Raw genomic sequence first — 23436 nt, forward strand, 5'->3', positions numbered from 1 at the left:
GTAAGCATCCAAGATGGCTGTAATTCCTGTGCAAAGAGAGTCGTAGTTTTCCTCTACTTGCTTGTCTGCGTCAAAGAGCTCTCTCACATTAAACACCCACCCCAGGGACTTCACGCTTACGAGAGCCCTCCAATCTCTGCACCAAAATTCCTTAGTAGTCACAGGAGCCCTGACATGTACCCCATTAATGTTTACAAAAAATTTGACAAGATAGTGGTCTGTCCAGTCCATTGGTAAGATTTCCCCCATAACCAATAGGTCAGGAGCCGTGAACACCAGATCTAAAAGATGTCCCGCCTTTTGAGTAGCACCCATGACCTGCTGAGTAAGACCAAGGCTATCACAGGACTGAAGTATGTTAAGAAGACCCACGTCAAGAGATCCATTGCGTCAGAGGTTAAAATCTCCCAAAATAACCAGCTTATGATGGGAAACTGCCATGTTGGTTAGGGTAGTTAATAGCGCCTGTTGCTGCTGTGAGCTAAAAGCCCCTGGTGGTCTATAACATAATACCCCAGTGAAAGTGGTCCCGAAATGAGTCTGAATAGATAGACCCAACAGCTCTGTTCCCTCAACCGGATCTAGATCAATAATATTGATTCTACAAGTTGCATTAAAGATAACTCCTAGTCCTCCACCTCTCCCACTGCACCTAGGAAGATGTAAGAATTTGAACCCCGGAGGACAGGCACAACCGGGGTCGACCAGACAGTCAGAGCGAGTCCATGTTTCCGTCATGAATAGGATATCCAATTCATGAGTTTCAATCAACAGCTGGATCTCTATACTGTGCTAAGGCAGAGACCTCACATTCAAGAGCCCACATTTCAAGAGACTGTCAGCAAGAAAGTCTGCTCGCGAGAGGGCTGTGTGCAACAGTCTAACCGTTCCTTTATCTGCATGGAGCTTACCTATTTGTATGAGCGTCTCTCTCAAATAAGGAGGACCGGATGATAATTGCCCAGATTCCAAAAGGCCAAAACAAGCTGCGTAACTGGCACTAGGCGCTAACTTGGCGCGGACGGGCGCAGACGGGCTTGCCTTTGGCGCGCCTTTGGCGCGCCGCCGGCGCGGACGAGAAGGCACCGTCCTTATATCCGGTATTGAGGAGGGCGGGATGCGGCCAGCAACTGGACCACAACCCTTTCCTCCGTCTAGTATGGCGGCTCTCAGCACTCTCTCCTACAGCGTCAGCACGTAGTCTGCTGCGCTGGGAGATGAGATGTGCTCAGCCGTGGGGCAGGTGAAGTTAAAAGCTTTCGCTAAATAAATGAAATAACAAAGGATTTAAATGCACACAATTAAAAAAAAAACACGCTAGCCTCCGGCTTCCGCCTCAGAGGTGAGCCAGTCAAGATTCACGCGCTCGCACTACAGAGCAGTTTAAATACCTCGGGAGGGCGGGATGCGGCCAGCAACTGGACCGCAACCCTTTCCTCCGTCCAGTATGGCGGCTCTCAGCACTCTCTCCTCCAGCGTCAGGCCTGGCACTCGCACTACAGAGCATTTAAATACCTCGGGAGGGCGGGATGCGGCCAGCAACTGGACCGCAACCCTTTCCTCCATCCAGTATGGCGGCTCTCAGCACTCTCTCCTACAGCGTCTAGGCCTGGCAAAAGGTCAATTGCACACAGAAGCTTCAATGGCAGACCTGACACAAGCTTGAAAGGGCTATGTAAGTGGGTGGCGCAATTAGTGCTGCAGTCCCACTAGTAGCATTTAACTTACAGGCCCTGGGTACACGTTGTACCACTTTAATAGAGATTTATAAGTAAATTTAATGTGCCAGTTGGGCATAAGCCAATTTTACAATGTTTTAAGGAGTGAGCACATGTTAGAGACTTTTTAGCAGTGGTAAAGTGCATAGAGTCCCGTAGGCTAACAAAAAACAATTTCCGAAAACAGGAGGGGAGAAGGCAAAAGGTTTGGGGGAAGACCACCCTAAAGGCTGTATGCGTAGGGTACTAGTTGTACCACTGATCCTTCTTGCCCTTTTCCACAATATGGAAGACTATATAGTACCTAACAAACATTCTAAAAAGTGCTTTGCAACAACTCTGGCCATTGCCAAATTGCACATATTGCACCACTGGACAGAATCAACCCTTCCTACCATTGCGAAGTGGATGTCTGAGCTGGTCAGGGTTCGGATGTGAACAGGCTATATGTAGGTTTAATGGTCAGATAGCACACTTCAACATGAAGTGGAAAACTTTTATTATGCCCCCAGTATGTCCAGGATGATGCATCCCTAACTGGCGCCTGCTGTGACCAGGGGGTTGACAGCTTTGGGGTACAATACCCCATACTCCCCCCTTTTCACTTCAGAAGGTCCTACTTTGGTGCTCCCTTTCTGCTCCTTGAAGCTGCAGTGTGTATACATTCATCTACGTTGGTCTGAATGCACTGGGTATAGCCTTGAGGTGGAACTTTCTTCGCAGATTACCTTGTAATTACTCATTGAGGTACTTCTAAGGTGCAGCGAACATACAGATAGCATTATCCTATTTGTCTTCTCCCCCCTGAGCTCTCCCACAGAGGATCCTTCTGAAGTTCATCAGAACATGGACGCTATGCTGAGAGGGCATAGAATTACATACATGTAAGTTTGTTTTAGATATGGCCTTTGTTGGCGTGGTCTCCCCTAATCTTTTTGGCTACCAACCTCATGTTTTGACTTTGTTTTGCTAGCCTTTGGACTGTCGTGCAATGTCAAAGCGCTGTGCTCATCATATACAAACTGTGGATCGGTATATATATGATTGGCTGATTCGAGTTAGCTGTACGTTCCGTGTCTTAGGGTGAGCCCCTTACCAGGGACATGTATCTCTAATGTGCCTCCGTGGGCCTGCCACACTGGTTGTGCCATCCACTGAAGTAGCTCATTGATTGTCCCAAAGGTTTGCCCTGGTGGGCCCTATATGCACAGGTTACCGTTACTTGGTTTAGCATTTAAAAAGCTATGTGCCAAGGTTCTGCATGTCTCTTTCCATGTCAGAGTTCTCCCTGGTGACAGGGTGTGGTGTTGGGGAGAGGTTGGGCAGGTGTGTGTATGCGTTACCTGTAGGATTTGTAAATTACACCGGATGGTGTGTTTGGTACCATGGGGCCAGCTTCGCGCACTGGATTAGCATGAGGGGGTTTAGGGAAAGGCTGTTGAGCGTCACTTCTTACAGGAAGAATAGTAATAGTATAGTGTTTGGTATCTATGAGTTTGTAATGACAATTATTCTCCGGTAGTGGGAGGGGGATTAACATTGCTGTGATGGAAATGTCACTTTGGGAAAGAGGTCATTTCTATGCTCGTGGCTCTGTGTGCCTGTGGCCTGTCTCCTAATTTACAACAGGGTGTTAGGGGGGCAACCATTTCTGATAGAGGGCCATAAATGGAGGGGTTCATGGGAAACTACGAACCTTTGACTCTATAGGGCCTTTCTGAGATGGTTACGTGGGGGTGCATTCCGAGAGGCAGGGTCTTGGCCCACAAGAGATTATGATCAAACCTCCTGGGTAGGATGGCAGAGAGGACACAATTTAGAGAGGGCCTGTGCATTTCTAAGGTAGCATTTTGAACTGATTGTATCTACAAAGCCCATGGTGGATATAACTACTGGGGCTTCAGTCTCTGAAAGTAGAGACACCTTTGGATTTGGAACCATACTACGCTGGTTTGATACAGGGACATTGAAATGAGGAATCATTAGGGCAAGAGGGACTGTAACTGGACTATCCACAGACTTGTGGTGGCTTGAAGCGTGTTGTGCTCCAGGAAGGAGACTATCACTTGGTGGATTTTGCCTCGGTGTCGCTGACCTGCATCTAAGTGCCGATTTTTGGCCTATGTCTCAATATACTCTCCAAGGCCAGTGAGCTGGCCTACTGTCCACGAGATCCCAGGGACACAAAGGATCTCACCTTCTCCATGAGATTGCAAGGATAGCACTGGGTGCAGTGGAGACAGGTAGAAGTGATTGTGATGTGACAAGGACTGTCCTGACATACACCATCATCTTGCTGTGCAAGAGGAATCTATGCACCAAGATCAGCTGCCATCTGAGGTGCAAGAACTTGAGGATTTCAAGCAGTGCAGGGGAACCTTACAGAGTCTGAGGGACTTATGGTTGCAACCAGGGGACCTGTGCTCTCTTGTGCTCCAGAGTGTGTGGTGTCCAAGGGGTGTTGGGGGAACCTGACCTGGGAACTGAGACTGCCTTTGGCCTCCAGATCGGGTGGATGCCAGTGCCTGACATTGCAGCCTCTGTCAGAGATCGCTGGCTCTCTCTCCCGGGGTATTATGCCACAGGGTGCTTTGTTGTGGAAAACACCATGCTGAGACCTTGTGGGCATCTGCAGCTGACTGTAGAGGGTCTACGGCAGGTCACACTTCTGCTTGAGCCGTAAACATTTCTCCAGATGGGGAAGCGTGCCACAACTTTTTGCCCATGGGGATAGCAAGCCCACACTCGCGCAGGTGCCGTCAGGCTCCTTGAGTTCTAAGACGGATGGATGAAACTAAGTAACTAGTTCTTTCTATGTTAGGTGGTTCTGACTGTCTAGTCAACAGGGTTCCAGTAAGGGCAGTGTATATAGTTCGCTGGTGGAGTTGAAGGACTGAGAGGCAGAGGCTGGTGACTGCAATGGGAAAGATCAACAACTGCACATAATTTTAAAGTATATATACAATGTGTGTTTTGTTTTGATTTCAATAGAGAAGTTTGAAAAGTGGTTATAACTGTAGAGTGTATATACAATGTGTATCTCGTTTTGATTTCAGTGTTTTTATACATGTGGTGTGGTATATTTGTGGCGAATGCAGTGTGTTGTGAGGGGGGTTCTATGCCAATACTTTACACTCTAGCCTGAGGACAAGCCTGACTGCTCAGTGCCAATCTACCAGAGGGTGAGCACAGGGTGAGCACAGGTTATCGTACAAGTGTATCATACTCATCCTATTTGGAACAGTGAATTCTGACTAGCTTCGATGTGTCTTAGCCAGCCCATAACCACTGGGTATAACAGCTTGTTTGATAGCATTGTTTATATGCTTCTATAACTCAGCAGCTGGCTGTGCCGGTAATGCTGTGAAGACTTGTTGTAGAGGATTTACACATTAAAATCTTAATAAGGAATTGTTTAAAAAAATTACTTTCCCACATTTCTTCAGCTTTGCGGTTGTAATTTAACCTTAGCTCACCCCAACCTATGTAAAGCACGTCTGTTACAAGGTCCCCTGAATGTCCCTAATGCAAAACAATGCTCAGACGAATTACCTGGACCACAACTTCTATTTAATTTATGCAGAAAACTGAAGAAAAAATTTTGGGGGTGAGAAATCAATTATTATATACAATAGCAATTTTCTAATTATTTGAATTGTTTATATATACTTTGGACCAAATACCTTATTTGTTTAAAAAAACAAAAATATGTTCCTGCATTGCATTTCAGAATAAAATAACTTGAATATAAATAAAGTCAGTGTTTATTTGAACAAATAACACTGCTGTTTGAATTTATGGGAGAATCAGAAGCATTACTTCAAAATGTATTTATTTTATTTATCTATTTATTTATTTATAACGTTTTATATAGCGCGAACCTGAACCAAGAGGGTATCAGAGCCCTTTACATTTAGGATTGTTGCGTTACAAGTTACAACAGATACAAGAGTATAGTAAGGTACAGTACACATAAACAATGTTTCAATAATTCGAAGGAGGGAGGGGAGGAAGGAGTAAAAGCGGGGAGACAAGGAGGAACAATGCCCAATGTCCGGCTGGGTAGGGGACGGTCAAGGGGGAAAACCAGGGCCAGATTCCTCATTAGCTGTCAAGCAGCTCCACCGGTCATTCGTCATGTTGTTCAGGTCTCCGCGTTCAGGAAAAAACAGATTTTAGTTTATTTGAATTTGTGAAGATTATATAGCGCTATCTAGACCCGGAGGTATCAGAGCGCATAACGTTGCATTAGAAGGTACATCAAAAGGATTATAAAGCGCTGGCTAGACCCGTAGGTATGAGAGCACTATAGCAGAGGAACATTGCGTTACAAATTACATCAGTTACAACAGTATAGTAAGGTACAGTAAACAAACAACGCGGTTGAGAGAATTGATAGGAAAGGAGGGGAGAAAGGAGCCATAGCAGGGAGACGAGGAAGAACTGTGTCAATGTCCGGAGAGACAAATAGAGAGGGAGAGGGGAGAGGTGGAGTGAGAAGGGAGAAGACGAGGGGTAAGACGAAAAAGAGATAAAGGGAAAGTCAGCCCAAAGACTGAGTGGGTAGGTGACAGCCGGGGAGATAATCCAAGGCCAGTCTCCTCTATAGCTCTCTTGGAAGCTCCAACGGGCATTGGTCAGAAAAATGGAAAGAAAGGAGACAAGGAAAAGACAGAACAGCAGAAATAAGCAGGAGAGGCAAGACAGGGAGAAGGGGAGAAACAGTGTCCAGGGTCCGGCTGGGCAGGTGACGGTCTGGGGAAAAACCAAGGCCGATCTTCTCAATTAGCTGAACAGAGCAGCTCCACTGGGCATCGGACAGAATGCTCGATATAGCACTGGCTAGACCCAAAGGTATCTGAGCGCTTTACATAAGTTTCCACAAAATTAAACAGTACATTAGAATCAGGTAACATCAGTTGTTAGAAAAACATTTCAAGAGCATAGAAGCGAAGAAGGGTAAGGGGGCAGGGAAGGTGAGGAAGGGGAATATAGGACAGCGAGATGAAAGGATGTCTTCCCCGAGACCGGCTGGGTAGGTGACGGCTAAGGGCGAAGTCCAAAGCCCATCTCCTCTTTAGCTATCAGGTAGCTCCACCGGACCAGGGCCAAACAGCAAGGTCTCGGTTAAGAAGCAAAACATTTTAAAGAGTATAGGAAGACAAGAAAAGTGGAGCGTAGAGGGGGTGAGGGAAAGGAAAAGGATAGGGGGAGAAAACGACAGAGACAAAGGAAAGTCTGCCCAACGTCCGGCTGGGTAGGTGATGGTTGTGGGGGAAATCCACAGCCCAACTTCTCTTAAGCTAGCAGATAACTCCACCGGGCATCAGTCAGATAGATCGGTCTCAACGGTCAGAGGAAGGTCCCAAAGTCATTGTCAAGGTGGGTGAGCCAGGATGGGAGGGTGGAGGTGGAGCACCTCCAGCCTCGCTAGAGTAACCTCAAAGTGCCAGTCCAGGGAGTGCAGTGTGGGTGGAGGGGGTTTCAGGGTGAGGAATAGCAGAATAGAAGGTGGGAGCCTAGGCGTTTAGTCTGGGAAAACACAAGGGCCTCCTGTAAAAAGGATAATACCCTAACAAGGAAACAACTTATTTGGGAAACAAATTTGCAACGAGCGTAGTGCACAATAATAAACTGTGTAGCAGTTAGACCTTAGAACCGTGATCGAATTATACAACCAATATTGCTGTGATACAAAAATATACCTTTTTTATTTTACTTCTTTTTTTCTTCTTATAAATTACTTCAAATATTATAAAAAACATACATACGTATGATCAATGCTTTTTTCCATAACATACACATTCTAGATCCTTCTCTATATACATTTAAACCACAAGTTGTTGCAAAGTATGATATACCTGTGAGGTATAAATGCCTTCAGCTAGTAAGTAAAAACAGTCACAGTTGATCTGGTACAATATATCTAAATGTTGTTCAATTAGACACAAAACATATGTCAATTTCAAATAAACTGACTGCAGTTGTCGATTGCCAGATACCACATATGCACTGATTTTCAGAAGACACTGGTTACAGATCTTTACTATCACCAACGCTTTTCGGCAAAAGCCTTCCTCAGGGTTTTCATACCAGTGGTTTACTAGAATGGAAAAAGATTTTACTTCAATTTATTATGCAAAATGCTATAATGGTCTATGGTCCAACTGCAAACTACAATAATAGCATTGAGATGTCTCATTAGTGACTATCACCCTCCCCTATATACATGGTCAACAAGGTTCAGAGGTTCAAAGGTTCCAGTTCCGCTGTAAAGTGCAACAGTTTTTATTAATACAAAACTTGTGAACATATAACATACAAAATCTTATAACACCCCTATTGAGATATTATTTGTCCAAAATGTTGATACTACACAGATGTAAATTAGTTCTTAGTTTTTCCCTTTTGGGTTTATATACCTGACATAGATGTCAATCATCAGTTCAACATAGACACTAGTCTTATAGACTAGATGTTATTTCTAACTCATGCTTTCAGTCATCTTTTCAAGGTTGTTGGTAATTTAATGTTATCGCGGGATGTTATTTTCCTAGGTTTCTCTTTATGCCTCTGCTCCAATATGCTGGAATTTATGGGGCAAAGAGGTATGTTTCTATCTGTAAATATACTCCATTTCATTTTCTGATGAGCCCTGACATCTTTGTGCTAACATTTGTATACAAATGATTGCATTTAATGGCTCCTTACCAGATCTATTTGGTTCACTTTCCTCACTTCAATATATGTATCTACTGGATCAAGGAACTTCACTGTACACGCACATAATCAATATTGGTATGTCACTGCAATGGTAAAATAATGTATATTAACAAATGTTTCTATATATGGAATCCTGATTATTATATCTATTAGTTACTTACCCAATCTTTCGTTATTATGTCCTTTGATTGCTTGTGTTCCAACATGGGATTCAACATTTAGACCATTTGTGTGGAGGCCAAGATGAGGTCAGGCACCCAGGTAGTTTGCGATCCCTCAATTGCTTCATCCTGATGATCGTGACTCCCACGGTTGATCTATTGGAGCCATGCATCACCTTGAGTGAAAGGACTCTTCCCTGCTTGTTGTTGTTGCTTGTTGTTTGAGCAGAGCAGAGTGGCAGTACACAAGTTTAAATTCTTCAGTGCAGCTGCGTTCGTATCACCGGGAAAAAAAATACAGCTTTTTTTTTCCAGAGTTTTATATAGCGCGAACAAGACCCTAACCGAATCAGGTATCAGAGCGCTTTACATAGCACCAGTTAAGTTACATGAGGACGGACACACATTCATTTTAGGCACGGGGAGATTAAGTGATTTGCCCAGAATCACAGGAAGTTTTGGCGTCGTTACCGAGACTCGAACCCAGATCCCCAGGTCTGAGGTCGAGTGCCCTAGCCGTTAGGCCAACTCCTCTCCCTCTCAACTCAACTACTGCTTCTTGACTTTACGGATACGCCATCTTAGGGTCAGGCATCGTTCTTAACCCCTTCTATGCTGATGCTGGCCCCCGTCCGTCATGCAACACGGTGGGCGTGTGCTGATGACGGCTGGGGGCCGTCATGATCCCGCCCACTCTTTAGAAGTGCCGCACAGGCACAGAATCGCGGCCGCGCCTGAAGGGTGAATTAATTCACCAAATAAGAGGAGACAGTCCCTCTGACTAGCGGTGCACTTAAGCCACTTGCAGTGCTATAGTAGCGGTATTCACATCCCCGCTGTAAACAGATCACATTATAGATTCACGGCTGCCATTTTATGGTCAGACCTCGTCACCAAAGGAGCACCGTAAAGTCCATGAATAATATTTTAGGTTTCTCCGTAAAGAACACAAAGAATTGGTTCAAATAATATATATGCAGATATGTAGAGTGCAATATGTTATTTATTGCCATTGCTTAGCATGAGGAGGAACCATGACTCGCTACATGAGAAGCCTTGCATAAGGTCATGCCTTCCGCTCCCTCAATAGTGGTAATAAAAAGCATATTGTACTCTGCATATATAGTTGATTCAATGACACTTTTTTACGTGTATTTCCCTTACAATAAAGTAACCAAAAAGCAGTATACAAGGTACTACATTGGGCAATAATATTAACTGAGATCAAAAAGGGACACTTGTCTGTTGTTTCTGTATCCTATCTCAAAAAAGCTCCTTTATATCCCTAAAATCTGTCAAGAAACTGACCTTTAATTTAAAGTTCTGACTGTTGACTCTCCTTTTTCTTTCAAAATAATTTCTTCTTCCCTTCCATCCTCTGCATGCCTCCTATCCCTTCGCACAGCCTACTCTGTAACATGCATTTTAGCCTTAATCTTTATTATTACATTACTGCCCACAAAACATTCCCAATTGCCCTACCGCTCCTCCACTGAAAGTCCTATCCATGCTACCTAAGACACCTAACCTCCTGTGGCTCATCCATTATTCCTACCAACCATGCGCCTGTGTCACCTACCACCCCCACTAAAGATCACAAATAACTTCTATCAATTTAATCAACACAATAAACTGGAGTGAAGGGGGACTTCAGACTATATCCAATGGTCAACAGTAACCAATAATACTTGCAGTAATCACTAACCCTGGGTTCCAGAGCATCGTGCTGCCCGGCGTAAAGTACTCCAGTGCCTCGTCAGGGGTAGAAAGCGCTATATAAATGTAATTACAGACTGTGGTCGACACCATTAAGTACAGACGGTCACATATCTTGCAAGAGTAAATAAAACAATGCTTGCGGCCCTACAGATTACATTCTTCTAGATGTGAAAAACGACACTGACTAAAGTAAAACCACACTGAAGAGACCTGTGACTATTATCTCACTTGTTTCCCGTGTACAGTAATTGCAGAACGTAATCTGTAAGGCCACAAACATTGTTTTACTTTTCAGTGTACTGTAGAAATAAACGCGTGGATTAGCACCGTTGTTCTAAATAACATATTTTATGTACAATAACACACGCACACATTTATATCATTTATGCGTGTCTGTAAGCAACATTGCATTCAGTGCAAATATTTTTTCGTGTGCTATAATCCAGAGAGTTTATAAAATATCTGTATAAAGGATTGCCAATTACCGTAATACGTGAGGGACCTTAGTCCTCCAGCACCCATCAATACCATAAGTTAATTACATAAAGTCTATCGTTGATCAATGTAAAGCGTAATTGGTTAGAGCAATCATGTTCTAATTAATCTGCTTTCTTTGAGGGATCTTTTATAAGAAGAGTTCTTCTCATGGCCTTGCAGTTCATGGAGGCTAGCTATGATTTTGTCTAGTTAAGCGGGTGACTTGAGTCCTAATCGTCGCTTCTCTATTTGAACACAATGTTTAATTTGCAACAAATAATTTGCCTCCTCTTGCCACAGCCCCGCTTTGAAAGAATTGACATTGTTTAAGAACTGGGCATTTACGTATAAAATGGGCGAAATTTTACATATATATATTATCTGTGCAGATGCACTGATGGAATTCATTGCCATTGTTGAAGGGTGGGGGGGGGGGCGTAGCTCAGGAGATGCTTGTTTCGATGCGTAAATATTATAAACACGTTATTTTATTCGTTAGGTTCAAACCAGAGGGTGCTGCTTCGTCCTGCCACTCGAGTATATTTTGTACTTGAGCAGGAGCTTTCACAAATGAGCGGATGAGACCTGCTGCAACCGCCCGCGTTGAGAAATCTTGCTGGGAGGTGGTCTAGTGCTGGATACTCTCGCTAACACTCGCCAACTTAACGTTGGCGAGCCGCATGAGAGAAAAGACTCTGGGGCTTATTATCAAGAAACGGCGTTAAAATTATCGCTGTTTTGCTGCAGAAAACTGCTGCTAAAGCGGCGATAATGGGCTTGATAATATGCCCTTGAGAATTCCCATAGAAGCCCATGTTCTGGTGTCAACCTGGGCTTCTATTGGAATTCTCTAAGGCATATTATCAAGTCCATTATCGCCAATTTAGCGGTAGTTTTCTGCCGCTAAAACGGCGATAATTTTAACGCTGTGCTTGATAATATGCCCCCCTATCACGTGGCTGTTGGTGACCTTATCCCAAAACTCCACACTCTAAGCAGGTCAAAACTCCTCGAACTCCACTAGAAGAGCAGAGTTTACTCTCTAACCCTAGCTGTGAGGTCAAGTGTCACATCTAGTTCCTCCTTTAATGTTTCTAATAGCTGCCTTTAGCAACACTGCACCTTTGGACAATCCGATAGAAGGTGGACAATATCATCCCCTTCTCTGTCACATCTCCATCATCTAGAATGCACACACTGTTTGGCCATTTGGAGTTTAACAGGGAACCAGTGCCAGCAATGGAGCTTCTTGCTTCTTTTTTGGCTGTCTTGATGCTCGCCCGATTACGATCCTGGCGGGAACTCGGATACAAGACCATCGCTGGACCACTGCCACCGCCAATACTACTGATACCACAACGACAGTGGGAAAGCCAGAGGAAGGACTTGGAGGCAGTCCCGTCAAGGTCCCCACCATCTGGATTACAATCTGCTTTGCATGATCAATAAATACTGAATACAGCCCAGAGATGGTACCCCACAAAACTGTTACAAGTATATATGTACGACTGGAGTGGGGAGAATGTCAATATGCACAGCCTTTTCCCTAAATGCAAACGCGGTGCCCCCACTAGTTGCATGTACCCGCTATCTTTGCATGTTTGGGAGGTTCTGCTGGTGCTGTAGGTCTAAGAATGTTTAAAATTCCCTGTCCTTGATCGAGTTGGTCACATGGTGTATATCACAACTGTTTGACTTGACCCTTTTTGACAGGTTCATCCCTAAACTTTTTGCCTTTTCTGTGACCTGGTGTTGGTGGTTTTAGGCCTCAGGGCACTTTAGCACTCCTGTCCAGTGTAAAGTGCGTACGCTCTCTGTGTTACATTGGTGAGATTGGCCTGCCCTCCCATAGGAATGCATTGGGGATTCCCTGATCAGTGTGTCAGTGGTAATTCCTAATATGGGAGGTGCAGAGTGGTCGAGTTTAGTATGTATGAAATTGTAAGAATAAATGCTGTGCAATGGTGTGCGCAGATTTATTATGGCTATTTGAGAAATGCCACTTTTAGAAGTTGGCATTTCTGTGTGCTATGTGTCTGCCTGCCTGATGTGAATTGCATGTCTGGCTTGTGAGTGAAAGGGGTTGGGAGGTGTGTGTGGCTCCTGGAGGGGCAGGGTGAGTCAGCACTAGGCTGAATTGGACATCTGTGCTGGGAGTAGTGGGAGGGGTAATCCCCTGACTCAGAATAGGACTGTGCCCAGCCTGTACAAAGCTGGCTCCGCCCCCTGTGGTGTATCTGATCACCTAGCCCCCACCTGACAAAGGGGAGAGGAGCATGGAAAACAAAGTGCTCCAATTCCCCCTGAACCAGTTGCATCTGGTCCCCCAAGCCCTCCACTGCACACAAAGAGATGGTATGGTATAAATGTAAGGGCTGTGACCCCTTGTTTTTGTTCTGTGCCTGTTCCTGACCTTGCTGGGGCATGCTGCTGCTGGGGCCCAGGAGGAACCACCATGAGGGCTTGTCTCCCTGGGCCCAGCATTGCCCCCTTGATCCCTAAGAACTTGCTGGGACCTCTTACGCCCTGTGAGCGCTTTTCTTTTTATATTCCAGGGCCTTAAGGACTTTGACTGCATCCAGCGCCTCGTGAGCGCCATATTTTTATTCCACCAGAGGAGGGGGGGGGGAGCTTGGGCTTTACAGCGCGGTAGCGCTTTGAGAGGGAATACCCATCGTAGGGATTCCCCGTGATGCCAGGATAATTGCGGGTGCTCACCACGCTTATTTTGGTAATAATTACGGGTGCCCACCCCGCTGATGCTTTTGCTCTAATTGCGGGTGCCCACCCCGCATCTTGGTGAGAATCACCACCGCTGCCCGAGATCACCAAAACCGGAAGCCAGGCGGGTCTGCCTGACCTGGGGCGGAGCCAATGGCCGGAAGAGAGGGGAAGCTCGGCTGCGGGCGGAGAGGAGGACGGGAGCCTACCCTGCATCCACGAGCTCCACATTGAAGTCCCGGGTCCCAGGAGGGGGCCCGAGTGAAGGGAGGAGAGGTCTGGATCGTCAGCGGGGCTCCCATGTCTGGGGGGGAAGCATCCGAGAGAGGACCGGACCAGTGTCCCGAGGGCTCGCCCTGCCCCGCAGCCTTCTTTGCGACCAGCCGCTGGAGCGAGAGAGCGCCTCAAGTGTTGCTGCACATGCCGGGGAGCCTGCAAGCCGGTGAGTGGGGGCTCGGTGTGCACCTTGGTAGTGCCGGTGGAGGCACAGTGAGGGTGCTTGTATTGAGCAGCCCCACCGGAAAGCAGACTGCTCCAGCGATGGGGGCAGATTAGTTTGTCAGAGCACCAGAGGGGGGGGGGGGCAGCATGCGTGGGCCTATTTGTGCATTCCCAGCTGCACCGCACCAGCGCGGGCAGCTGCCACTTGGCCACAGTTGTTTGGAGGGCCCCCATGGGGGCTCCAAGTGCACCGTGGTGGCAATTTATGTTGAGAGTCCCAGAGTGGAGCTCCCCCGAGGCACATTGTCGGTACCTGCAGCCCTTGGATGGGCCCTGAGGGGCCTGTGCCCATTTGGGCACCTTTTGTTCTATAGAGTCCCAGTGGGGCTCATCAGGCACAGTTAGTGCCAGTGTCTATTCCTCATTCACAGCTCCATGGCAATTAGCGTCAGCTGCTACGTTTAGGCCACCATTTCTTTGGGGGCATTTTTGTATGAGATAGGAGTGAGATACACTCCTCTGCCCCAGCGCAATTGCACACATGGATTCTGCTGCATTGGCAGCCACCCTGACATTTGGACATAGGGCATTTGAGCCCTCTGAGTAGGCCAGTTGACCAGGGGGACAGTTGGGTTGATAGGGCGCCAGGCCCTAATGTGATTTATGTGGTGTTCAGGGAATGTGATACATGTACTGTAATTTATGTACTGTGATATGTGCCTCTAATGTAGTTTATGTTTATGAGGTTATTTGCATACTGTGGTTTATGCTTGTAAGATTATTCTGCACTGTGATTTATGCCTGATGGGATTCATGATTAGGATGTTATTGTCTAATACGTTTACACTTATGAGGTTATGCTCTAATACGTTTAGGCTTATGAGGTTGGCGCAGAATATATTTCACGCCTAATGTGATACTGTACATAATATGATTTATGTTGCAGGAGGATGCTAAGTCCAGTGTTTGCCAGTCGTTACTGGATGTGTTCTACATTTATTATTGGTTCTACTTTTACTATTTTCATTTTGTGATGGTTCTGACAGTGGCCCAATTGGCCCTGTCATGTGGATATAATCCCCTGTAAATATTGCTTAGTGCCTGTTGGCACAGTGTATATTGTGTGATTACTATTCTAATGTGTTACGATAATAAAAAGGCTTTTTTATATATAACCTTGTGTGGAGTTCCTTTCGTGGTGTGCCTAGTATGTTGCTGCTGTGTGTGTGTTGCGCAAACGCTTTACACATTGCCTCCAAGATAAGCCTGACTGCTCATGCCAAGCTACCTAGGGGGTGAGCAGGGGTTATCCTTGGCGTGTAACTCCCTTGCCTGACAAGAGTGGTGGCCTCTGCCTGGCTTTGGGGCAAGGCTTAGCCAACCAGAGATCCCATTTCTACAAAAACCCTTCCACACAGTCCAATTAACCTCTTCAAGATCCTACCATGACTTTTGTGTCATACTACAGAGACACTTTGTCATGTAGGTATTCCGATATTCCTAACTGGGCCTGCGCTCAGCACAACGCTTCCTGAGAGGAGCATATAATAGGATTATTGTCTGTATGTCAATTAACAGGTATAGAGTAGTACATCGCCAAATCGTCTTTTATGCCTGAAAGATGATGCTCTATGAGAAACCACAAGGGTGCCTCTCGGAAAGTCTTTATCATGTAAACTGAAGGAGTGAGTTAGTGGCGATCCAGTAGCATTCCACATGAGGCGGTCGTGGGCCCGCATTTTCTTAGCCATGTAAAATTTGGAAGCCTCTAACTGGGGCATTCCCCACCACTCCCAAATAAATAACTGGATTTTCTTGCCTATCTGCCACAAAAGGGTTTTCAAAATCATTAGAGACAACATTCTGAAAACAAAGTGAAACTTAGGAACTATGCTCATTTTTACCACCCACACCCTCCCCCATAAAGAGAGTTGTGAATGCTCCCACCTCTTAATATTCACTGTTGTCTTCTCTATCAATGAAGAGATATTGTCATGCATCATATCCACCAGGCCTCTAATACCATAGATTCCCCGGTAGTTTAAGTGTTGGCTTTTCCGTTGATATTCAAAATTGCTCAGGGAAGCTGGTGTTGTGGGCTTGTTAAGGATAGGACTTCACATTTGGACCAGTTGATATGGTCCATCGAGAACCCCAAGAAGAGATCAATCAAGGCCACCACCTTCGTGGGTGTGATAGTGTTAAGGGAAAATCATTAGCATAGAAGAATACTTTGTGCTCTGTCACTGCCATTCTAACACCCGTGACCTCCTCCTCCTGGCAAAGAGCTATAGCCAGAGGCTAGAGGGTATCCCTGCTGCATACCATGTGAGATCAGGAATTGGGGAGACGTGAAGCCCTGGGAACTAACTACTGTTGCAAGTTCTGAGACATACTTTGTAACTACATCAAGAAATTTGGTTTAAAACCTATTCAAACCATAATGGAGAAGGTACCCCATTCCACTTTGTCAAATACCTTTTTAGCGTCCAGTGCGAGGAGTACTTTCTGATCCTCCTAGTCCTTGCCCTGCCAAAGAATATTGGATAGAAGCCTGTGACGGTTGTAGGAAGTACAACTTGGGACAAAGCCCACTTGGCTAGTAAGTTCCAAGGTTATGATACATTTCTGTGAATCCCGAAAATTTTTGCCACGATCTTGGCATCCACATTGATAAGGGAGATTGACCTGTAATTGGTAGTCTCTGTCTGGATTGGGAATAGGAACAATCCATGCCTTATTGAAGTCTGGGGGAGATCGCCAGTGTTGAGAGCCTCCTGGAAGTATTTACACAGGAGAAAAGCGACCAAAGGTTTGGTGATTTTATAAAAGTTCACTAAGAATCAATCCTCCCTCAGTACTTTCCCAGTTTTCAGATTGTCAATCGCTTGTAACACCTCAGTGATTTCAGAGTCCAAAAGGGCTGACTGCTCCTTAGAGAGACTCAGGTACTCCTGATTAGCCATAAAGCTGTCTTCCTCCTTCTGTGCAACAGAAGGCTTTGACTGATAATTTAAAGGGATTGTAAAACTCCTGAGTACTTTCACAGAGATGGGCCAGAATATCCACCAGCTTATTAAGGATAGCAAGGGTGGTTGTGCTCTGTTCCATCTGCTTCAGCTTGGAGGCCAATAAACACCCAGCCTTTTCTCCTCTCCTGCAATGCCTCTGTCGAGGGTGAAACAGAGCTTCTCTAGCATTTGATATGTACTTCACATTCCGGTTATATTTGACCTTCATCAATTCCCTACTGGAATTCCAGGGTGGAAAGGCATACATTCTCCAAGGTAAGATTATCAATTTTAATTTCTAGAGACTGTTGTGCACTGACAACTCATCTTCTGGCTCCCGCTGAATCTCTCATCAGTTCTCCCCACAAACACACATTCCCTTCACCCACAGTTTCGATGTGGATTAACCCGAACCTACATTCTTGTCTAGAAAAAAAGTTGTCCAGGGAGAGCAATTGTTGCTGTGCCTTAGGGTTAGTATGGTGAGGTGTATTAAGGGGCCATGGACCAGGAGGATGGGGGACCATAGATAGATCCAGCATGAAAGCCACCATGGCATCCTCAATTACATCACTGCATGCAGATATACAATATGTTATACAGGGGGAGTTCACGTCATACACTCACAAGAAATTAATTAAGATCACATTTTATGCCGAAAGGCAAAATAACTAGGCCTTTGCGAAAGTTTGCTTCTCAATAGGTTGGGAAAATTATGCAAAATTAGGTTAAAAAATTCTTGTGGTATTTTTCATAAACATTGAATGCAATAGCATTTCTTGCATTCAAAAGTCAGATGAGATACAAACAGAGGAACTGATTTAAGACATGTTTTTGCTCCCACAAGACAATTTTTGCATAACTAGTCTGCTTCAGAACAAAATTGTGTAAAGTTTTGCAGCAACGAAATTCAAATTTCACAGGCATGAGGAAAATTTAGCAAAGACTACAGGTAACCCAACACACTCTATAGGTAATACTGGAGAGAAGGGTTCAGTTACTAGACTAAGGATGAAGAAGCTTATGCTTGGATACCCGTTGTTACTTGCAAATAACATGCATGAAGATATAAATGTACTTAGTTTGGTGAAAAAAACATTCAGTAGTTCTCGAGATATTTGCATTAAAAATATTGCATGGCTCTCAGTGGCTAATTTAGGAGCTATTTAGATGAAGGACTTTATTACGAGTTTGGCGTTCCCGTGGACCACTGTATTAGCGGTTGTGGCCCGAGCACGGTGACCTCAGCAGTCTGGCTGCTGTAGTATGAGTTGGTTGGATTGGCTCTGCGAAGACTGCAGCTGGACTGCCAAGCCCACCAGCAGACCACCGACTGCTGGGCTCACGATCAGGGGAAGGCAGGAATCATAGGATAGTACCGGGCAGTTGCATTGCCATGCGTATTATGAGTTGCCTGTTCCACAAGCGGACCGCGGCGTTCCGACAGCCTGCTTTAGGGAGGCGGTGACAAAGGATTTGGTGTCTGTACTCACCCCTTTCTTCTTCTTCCTTGCAGATTCCAACTTGGATCACTTTCTCCAGGACACCTTCACAGCAGGATCTTTGCCCTGAGGATTACAAGCCTGTTTGCAGCGATCTTCAGGTAAGTCCTTTTTTAACCATATACCCATTGCCAGGACTGCCCACATATAGCCTGAACCCCAGAAATTGGCTAATGATATTTTTCCATAGATATATCATGCGTATGTGTGCATCCGACACATATGCAGTCGAAATACATGCATAGGCATCAATCTATTTGTGAAAAAAACTTACATGCGCTGCAAGATCCCCGCCGCCACACCACCTTAATGCACCTTAATGTATGTTAAAAAAAACCTGTGAACATTCATTATAAAACCACAGTTAACGTGCAGTGATGGTTATGAAATGATACTGTCATAGTGAGTTAGGTAGCCTGAGCTAGGCCAGGACTACTGTGACATAACATTTTGTTATGACATGTGAGGATTCCAACGAGTGGAGGAGCCAGATTACAATATTACTGTTGACTGCGCCTGGTTTGAGAAGTGAGGTCTTTCTATCTCTGACAGCGAAAGTGGTGTCTTTTATGATGGACACTGGTTCCCGCTACACTATAATACCTAAGTTGTTATATGATGCAACATGGCATGGGTTGGAACGTATTCCTTCAAATGTAGTATTGAAGGGTTATCAAGGGACTCACATTGGAGTTCTGGGGTTTGCAATGGCATTCATTAAATTTGCCGGAAGACACACAAAGGGAAAAGTATACATTTACCAACAGACATAATCACCCAAATAAGCAGGAGCTTTTCTTATTTTGACTTCTCGTCCTTCTTTTTGTGTGCTTTCTTGGATACAACCACTTTAATTCACCTTATTCTTATTATTTGTCTGTGGTTTATCAACATCCTTATCATCCAACATTAACCATGGCATACTTCCATCATCAATATTTTTAGGCCCATTTCTCCTGTGCCCTTCCACTGATACAAGGCCACTTCTCTTAAATTCCAGGTTTGGCTATTGTCCAACCAGACCCAATTACCTCCCACCATACATACTCCATATGGGCCTCTGAATTTGGACAAAACCTTTATGACTCCCCCCAGCTTGACTTTCTCCCAATCCCCTACCTGAATGAACTTCCCTTGACTCCCTTCTCTGCCAGCAGGCACATGCAATTAGCATGTACCACTGGTGTTAAAATGCAGAAGGCTGTACAAGAGATGTCATATTGCACCACTATACACGTGGGAACTGGTAAAAGTCAATTGGAGATGATGAGGGGTGATGAGGGACAGGCGCCCTGGCAATAAAATGGTTCCATCGTGGATGCATGAGAAAGGTGCAGAGGGAGATCTGAGTGCTGGCAGAAAAAGGAGTCAAGGGAAGTTCATTCAGGTGGTTGATTGGGAGATAGTCAAGCAGGTTGCTGCTGTGAGGTGACCCCATTCATTAAGTTCTCTAAATGCACTCTGTAATACACTCAAACCCCAGCACGGGAGCTTAATGCAAGCCATTATCAGTGCCTATTTTGTAAAACAAATCATTAAAAAAGGGACGCAACTGCTACAATTAACCATCCAGGCAATTAGACGGGTAATTTATATTACAATATAATAATTATGTGAAAACGACCCAGTATTTTGCCCTCTGTCAAGCGCAGGTATGAACCAATTTACCAATTCTGAGCGGAAGGAAAAGACAATTTATGACTCACATATTTCTCCCAAATTTGACTGGGAAACGTGTTTATTGAGTATGAAACAAACCTGTCAGAAACTGTCACATTTTTATTTGTTAACTGTCACATTTTTATTTGTTGCTGTTGTGAGCTCTTGCCAGAAGTGTACGCGCAAAGAAATTCACATTGTTACTTTTATCAGCTATATTGTACTCCAACAGATGAAAAAGCATAATTGCAGAAATCAGTAACATTGTAGTGAGAGCAAAAATATTATACCATGCATGTTTAAGGATTCCTTCCTTATGCATTGCCAATTACTGTGTAATTTCATTACTGTTTTCAATTGATTTACTATCTAATTTTATTACTGTTTTCAGACTTCAGAACATATTGAAGGTAAAAAATACAATAATTTGTACAGTGATAAAAAGAAACAGAATATAATTGGAATATTCTATATACATGTGTGAAGATTGCTTTTCATAATTCTTAAGCGTATGGTTTTTGTGAAAATAAAAATAAATTGTACATTTTCTATATATACGTGACTCCGTTGTTCATTATACACAGCCCGTTATTATGTATAAGTTTTGGACTATTTGGTTTTTAGTACGCTGTGGGCCAATACTAGTCTAATAGGGAGTTTGTTTGTTTAGTGGCTAGCTCAGAGAGACACCATTCTGCTGTTTTGTATAGTTTCAAAGTACCGATCTCTCTCATGGAGATGGCTGTGAACATAGGTCCTCTTGCCATGGGGGTCAGGTAACATTTACATTTTTCTCAATTCTTTCCTCAATATCCTCTTGCTTCCTTCTTTGACTTTGTGAATGCTCTTGGCCAGCTTATGATGGTACCTCTCATGTTGACTTTATGCACATCCCAGATAATTATTCCCTGGGAAGCTTCCTATGTTAAAATTCATAAACCATACTATTTTAAATTGAAGTTCTATTATTAAATCTGGTTTAGCTCATGGTCCAGTGATTGCCAAATTTCACACCAACTCTTTTTTTTATAACATATCTATATTGACATTTTGTATTTAAACACTTTACTGTATGCATATAAAACAGATTTTCCAATTACATGCCTCTCTTTTTTTTAACATTGGGCAACAATTTACAAAGTCCATCTGGATTCTACAATCTGATTATTGGCTTTTGTTTTGTCAGGACACATTGCACTATTATAACTGTACTTTATAAACAGTTCAGTAATTCACAATTGCTAATACTTCAGGGTAAATCTTGTTCTCTCAAGCCCCTCTCTTTCGAGCAGCTGTCTACTCTAGACCAGAGCATAACCATGTCTTCTATATGTAAGGGATCTGTTTTATAAACCAAACTACCAACAAGTGCAACAAAAGAAAAAGGGAAAGTAATGTATGTGGAGGGTTGTGGGAACGCCCCCGGGGAGAGTTACCATGTTGGGGTATCAGCTAATAGATTACTCTGATGTGTAGAGAGGACTCTTCCAGCCAATCCGAGACCTTCGTATCCCTCTGGGCTTTCCCTTCCCTTATGGCTGGTTTTATCTATAAATTGCCACTTCAGCCATGCAGGCCTTTCCCAGTAATTTGGGTACTGTGCGAGGGTGTACTAATCACTACTGTGCACTCTCACTTCCCTCATTCTCACTGTTTGTTTGCGTCGGGATTTCCCAGGACCTCAAGGCTTCTTTCCATTGGTCTGCTATAGGATGCTTCCTTACTCCCCTCAACTCTTACCAACTCAGTGCTCTGCCCTCAGCGTCCACCCAGCTAATGACATCTCGATTCCAGCTAGCAACCTGTGGTCCGGCGGTGGATTTCCACATCATTAATATCTTCCTCTTGGCTAATCCAAAGGCTATGTCTATTACCCTATCCCCAACTTTCTGGGCATGCGGCCATGGAAAGAGCCCCAAAAAGCAGACCTCAACTAAATTTCACACCAACTCTAAGTCCATCCATTGGGGTTAATGTTCATACAATAATTCTTGGATACTTGATCTGTTTCACCTAATCGGCACATCTGCAATCTGTGAACCAGTAGTAAGGTCTGGACCTATGCCCAACCTTTTTATTGTGAAATGAGTACACTCTCTGTTGTCCCATTCTCATTCTCCAAAAAATCAAAAAGGCGTAAATTGCATATTCTTTAGGCATCTTTCATCGTAGGGGAATTTGCATGCACGTTGTGCAATCTAGTGCATTGTTCATTAAACTCTGCAGAAGTTCAGGGTCATTGACATTTGGATAGGAATAACTGATACTGTCCTAACCTTAATTCACGTATGGCCTAATTAATTGATACCTCCCCTTCTCATCCACCTCTGACATAAATACCTGGTTTCAGGAGTTTCTCCTGATCATGATTGCTACGTGCTTGATAATACATTGTGGGAAATGTAAATTATTGACTAAATCCATCTCTGACTGTGGAACAAAGCTCTGCATTCTCTTCCGTCAGGTGTGTCTCTTGAAGTATTATTAGTTTGGATCAGGATTCCCTTACATATTCCAGGATGGAACTCTCTTTCTTGATTTCATACCATTGACATTCTAGTATACGAAGCTAAATGAGCTTCTATCCATTTTCATTTCTGCGTAGCAGTCGTTCTTCCATGCCCAACATTGCACACCTTCTTAGGGGACCCTCCAGACTTACTTCGGCATCTTAAGCCGTTTGAGTACTCCTCTCTGCTTATTGACTCTAGCCTATCTCTCATGGGTAATCTATGCATCTATACCTTAACTTTCCTTCAGCATTCATTAGAGATGTTGCCTGACTCTAACTTTTTTAATTCCCAGCGGTTTCCTTTACACTTTTAGTAGAGTGTATCCTGTTGTTTCACATGACGTGTAATGTAGCTGGGAACTGTAGCTGCACCTTTGCTCCCAGTCTGTACAACTCAGCCATGTTTTTCCCAGGAGTCCACTTCATATCCTCTGTTACCTGACACAGATGGGACCATATTGAACTATAGAAATCCTTAAAAGAAAGGCTTTATTCTTTGCTGTCATGGATAGCATTGCTTCCTTAACCATGAAGGCATGGAATGTCTTCAAGAATTTCCTGTTTTTAACTGTTGGGTTGAATCTAAATGGATCCCTGTGTACCCCTTGAATCGCTTGCACCAAGTCCAAACTCCTTGTGCTGTTCCAACAAATAGTCCTTCTCGAATGAGACTTATGACAAACATCTTTATATTAATGCCTGCTGTAATTCCTGGACATTTATTACTATAACAGTGATATTCCTAGCCTGTTTTTTTAGTTTCTCAAGTTGTTTTTTCCTGGGTTCTTAAAA

General features: G+C 44.2%; 1 protein-coding gene across 1 annotated transcript in view; it reads left to right on the forward strand.

Annotated features, from left to right (window-relative positions):
• The window catches only part of INSC (INSC spindle orientation adaptor protein), a 1419009-nt gene that overhangs the window by 142184 nt on the left and 1253389 nt on the right, over positions 1 to 23436 (forward strand). The window contains exon 2 of the mRNA XM_078681025.1: positions 18488 to 18574. The gene's annotated coding sequence lies outside the window, so the exon portion shown is untranslated. The remainder of the gene's footprint in view (positions 1 to 18487; positions 18575 to 23436) is intronic.

The sequence above is a fragment of the Lissotriton helveticus genome, chromosome 3_1 (genome assembly GCF_964261635.1).
Source record: "Lissotriton helveticus chromosome 3_1, aLisHel1.1, whole genome shotgun sequence".
In the NCBI taxonomy this organism is placed as follows: Eukaryota; Metazoa; Chordata; class Amphibia; order Caudata; family Salamandridae; genus Lissotriton; species Lissotriton helveticus.